The sequence below is a fragment of the Ovis aries genome, chromosome 8 (assembly GCF_016772045.2).
Source record: "Ovis aries strain OAR_USU_Benz2616 breed Rambouillet chromosome 8, ARS-UI_Ramb_v3.0, whole genome shotgun sequence".
Lineage (NCBI taxonomy): Eukaryota > Metazoa > Chordata > Mammalia > Artiodactyla > Bovidae > Ovis > Ovis aries.
In genome coordinates, this window is record NC_056061.1 from 66,218,701 (window position 1) to 66,223,387 (window position 4,687).

At 37.2% G+C, this 4,687-nt stretch overlaps 1 non-coding gene across 1 annotated transcript; it reads left to right on the forward strand.

The window, feature by feature from the left end:
- Positions 1-2,133: 2,133 nt before the first annotated feature.
- On the forward strand, positions 2,134-2,205 carry TRNAC-ACA (transfer RNA cysteine (anticodon ACA)). The gene has a single exon. It is a non-coding gene; the product is annotated as a tRNA-Cys (tRNA).
- Positions 2,206-4,687: the final 2,482 nt, after the last annotated feature.

Below are 4,687 nucleotides of genomic sequence, written 5' to 3' on the forward strand. Positions count from 1 at the left end.
CCAGTGGTTATGTACGGATGTGAGAGTTGGACTGTGAAGAAGGCTGAGTGCCGAAGTATTGATGCTTTGAACTGTGGTGTTAGAGAAGACTCTTGAGAGTCCCTTGGCCTCAAGGAGACCGAACGAGTCCATTCTGAAGGAGACAGCCCTGGGATTTTTTTTGTGCGAATGATGCTAAAGCTGAAACCGGAAGGTGGTAAAGGACAGGGACGTTTGGCATGCTGCAGTCAATAGGTTTGCAAAGAGTTGGACATGATTGGGCGACGGACCAACAATAATAGTTATTATTGGAAGCTATATCAATACAGCTTATTATTAGATATTGTTTTTTACTTAGACCTAAACTACTTGTAGTTTATCCCAATCCTTTCAATTTCTTCTATCTAGCTAAAGGTGTTTCCCTAAATTCACCACAAACTTTGTAATTTCTGGGGAAACGATTCCTGCTCCTGGACTACAGGTATCCAGTTCTGGTCAATAAAATGTTAGGGAATATATTCTTAGATGCTTCAGAACAATCTTTTTTTCCTAATAACAATAATTTGAGATACAGAAATACTCTTTTACATACTGTGGCATTTTTTACCATGTAGCTATCCTGCAGCCATGCATGGAAGGCCAAAGAGATACACTATCTGCTAAAAAAACAAAACTGGAAACTGCTTATTAATACTTAATTAATTCTGCCATTAAACAATGGTAGGAGGAACCCCTCTTCCTAATTCCATGCTTTAGAAGGGCATCACTCTGTTCTTCTCAGGAATCTCCCCATTCACCCCTTCCCTCACCAAGATGTGCATGTGAAGTGAAGTGAAGTGAAGTCGTTCAGTCAGGTCCGACTCTTTGCCATCCCATGGACTGTAGCCTACCATGCTCCTCCATCCATGGGATTTTCCAGGCAAGAGTACTGGAGTGGGTTGCCAATTCCTTCTCCAGAGGACCTTCCCAACCCAGGGGTTGAACCTGGGTCTCCTGTATTGTAAGGCAGATGCTTTACCATCTGGGCACCAGGGAAGTCCGTGCATGTACGTGTGCACAATGGACCACACACACAGGTCTCCCCTCTTTCCTAATAATGTTTGACTAGAGTTGTTACTATCCAGAAGTTTGCTCTTTTTCTAGGGTACCCCTTTCTAGGTTTCTTGGTTATAGAAACCATGACTCTATGAAGACATTTTTATTCTATACCAATTGACTTTCCCAATTTGCCTGCTTCTTCAGTTCTGAATTTGGAATATAGGAGACAGAAAAGCCAGGCAACTCACAGCCATATCAGTTCTTGGGCCCCAATATCAGTGGATCTGCATTCTTTTCTCCACCATTCAGAGTCTTCTTATATTGTCTGCCTTTCAGAGTCTTCTTATATTTGCTTTAGATATAATATGCCGCACCTTTGTTTGTACTTAGCACCCACAGGAGAGACAGAAATCACCTCTGAACAACCTTATATCAAAAAAGTTGTCAAGGGGTAGCTATCCGGTATGTAGTCTGAGACTTTATCTACAGACTAGGGTTCTAAATGTGTGTACAAAGGTCCGCATGAGTAGTCATGGAGCCTGAGATGGGAAAAGAAAGGAAGCGGGACAAGGATTGGAGGTCAGCTTTGCACACACTACCATTATCTGAAACGGAATTCAGAGTAGGAGAAACCTAAATTAAAAGTTCATCCTTTAGATTTCTACAAGGGCTTTTGCTAAAGAATATAGTCAAATTATTTAATGCAATGTTAGGGAATATATTAACAGATTATTTAATTGATTTTAACTACCAAATACATATGATATGAATGTGTGTGTGTGTGTGTGTGTGTGTGTGTGGTATGTGTGTATGACAGGCCTATCAGTGAGTATTCTATTTCAAAATTAATTTTATAACTACTAGAACATTATATACCTCAATTGTTGCTAAAAATATGGCTAGTAAATATTTTAGCCCCTTATCATTAAATTCTGATTATTGCATTAAATTCTGATTACTGCATCATCATGGAAAAGCTTACATTTTTAAGGGGAATTTGAAATGAGAAACCAATATTGTCCCCCAAATAAGAAGTATTGGCTTTTTAGCTGAGTCTTAGACATCAGTACATTTTTCTACACTTAAGATTTGGGCTGTCGCAGAAAGGCTAGGATTTCCCTGGTGGCTCAGATGGTAAAGCATCTGCCTACAATGCAGGAGACCCAGGTTCAATCCCTGGGTAGAGAAGATCTCCTGGAGAAGGAATGGCAACCCACTCCAGTACTCTTGCCTGGAAAATCCCATAGACAGAGGAGCCTGGTAGGCTACAGTCCATGGGGTCACAAGGAGTCAGACATGACTGAGTGACTTCACTTACTAGCATGTGAGATGAGTGCAATTGTGAGGTAGTTTGAACATTTTTTGGCATTGCCTTTCTTCAGGATTGGAATGAAAACTGAACTTTTCCAGTCCTGTGGAAAGAGTTGGACATGACTGAGCGACTTCACTTTCACTTTCAGAAAGGTTAAGCTTTAAAGACTTAAAACTTCTGTTCCATAATCATATTTGTTTGCTACATTAACACTCCAAAAGTTTGTATTATCCCTATGGAAATACTGTTTCCCTCTACAAATATGTTTTAATGTAAGATAGATCATAATGAAATTTAACATGCAGATTTCAGTTAGTAAGGAATAATTAAAACTAATTGCTTTCCAAGCCCAATCAAGAAATATAAGTTAGGGGAGGATTGACAGTTTTGGAATGCAAAATAAATATGCCTTTTACTTATTTTAACTAATTGAATTTGTAATTATTCAGTACTTTCCCTAAGCACTTAAAATACACTTTTTAAGTCAGTTTCCTGTGAAGTAGAGCAGTAAGTGATCATCAGCCACATTCCTCAAACAGAAAACACAGGGTAACAGAACTTATGGCTTCCTTTTTATATTATGTTTATATTAACTTAGCTGAAACTTTCCAGCAGATACTAAAAACTGCAATAAGGTATTCATTTTTTTAAAATAAAACTATTAGAAAACCATAAAGGTTAATGAATATACATGGGGATTCCTCTTAACATGAATAATAATAACTTTACACTTTCACTGGGATGTTTAGGGAAAACAGTATTGTTTGAAGTCAGTTTTATATATCTGACCCAGTCATATATATGAGTGTTTCCTTGATTAAAGAAGCTGGGTGGACATATGCTAGATGACATGTTAGTACAACATTGACCTATACATCTTAGATTGCTTAGAGGACTGTCACTTTTTTAAAAAATTTTCACAACTTGGGATGAGGAGCTGAAGCTGCTTAAATATCTGTTAACATAAACTGGGATTAAAAAAAAATAGAGCTATTATTTTATATAGGAGGAAATGTTGATCTTATTCTGAAGTGTTTATCAGCTATAGCTTTCAGTCTAATTCAAGGTGGATCTTTTATTATTACATTCTTAAAGTTGGTGAAATACTTCTTTATGTGTGAAATATTTCCCTTCTAAAACTTAACTAAATAAAATCAACCACTAAAATAACTGGTAGCCTCTATTCTGCTGCTGCTGCTGCTAAGTCACTTCAGTCATGTCCGACTCTATGTGACCCCATAGATGGCAGCCCACCAGGCTCCTTCGTCCCTGGGATTCTCCAGGCAAGAACACTGGAGTGGGTTGCTATTTCCTTCTCCAATGCATGAAAGTGAAAAGTGAAAGTGAAGTTGCTCAGTCGTGTCCGACCCTTAGCGACCCCATGGACTGCAGCCCACCAGGCTCCTCCGTCCATGGGATTTTCCAGGCAAGAGTACTGGAGTGCGGTGCCATTGCCTTCTCCGAGCCTCTATTCTAGTGGCAGCATAAACAAGGGCCTGGGGTAAACAGTCTTCATCATTGGCACTAATTAGTCTTACTGGTGACAGAGGCCACAGAAGATAAAACTATTTTCTCACCTATGGAAGAGGTTCCCTAGTTTCAGGAATATCTAGGGAGCCCTTATAGATAAATTCTGAATGGTTCCTTTGCCCTTAATGGTTCCCTTCCCACTTAATAAATGTGCTGTTGCTTTTCCATTACAAATGCTCAGCACCTGATTTGCCAGATTAAGCTTCAAAAGAAACACAATAAAAGCAGTAAATCCCAAAAAGTAAAAGAGATCATGGTGGAAGTTATATTGTATAGTGATAAAGTTTGCCTCATTATAATTTTGTATACTTAGGAAGGTTTAGTCACTAAATGATTTTGAGTTAAAAATTAGAAAAAGAATTACGCCATAATAAACTTACGTTTATTTTAAGGAAGATCATATAAACATCTGTTTTTTTCTTTAGGCAATTATATATTTGTCTTCATTTTTTTTAAAGTAGAAGTTCTCTTCAAATTATTTTAGTTGAAAGGTAAAATGTTTTCTTATTAAGGATTAATTTACAAATCTTAGGATATTGTGCTTTTATATTTAAGAGAGACAGTAAAAACAAATCTATCCCATTGGAACCTGAATACAGGCACATGATTCAACTGCTATTCTTTTGTATGAAGAATAATTATCCTGGTAATTAACATTCTTTGGAATATTATTAAATGTATTCATTTTTAATTAGTTAGGCTAATCTTTATCTTTTAATAGTTAAGTGAAAATGACATTAATAAATTCATTATACTTGGGTTACACTCCATATCTTCATTTAGCATGGCTTTGAACATCTCCAAAATGTCAGATTCATAGTATATTAA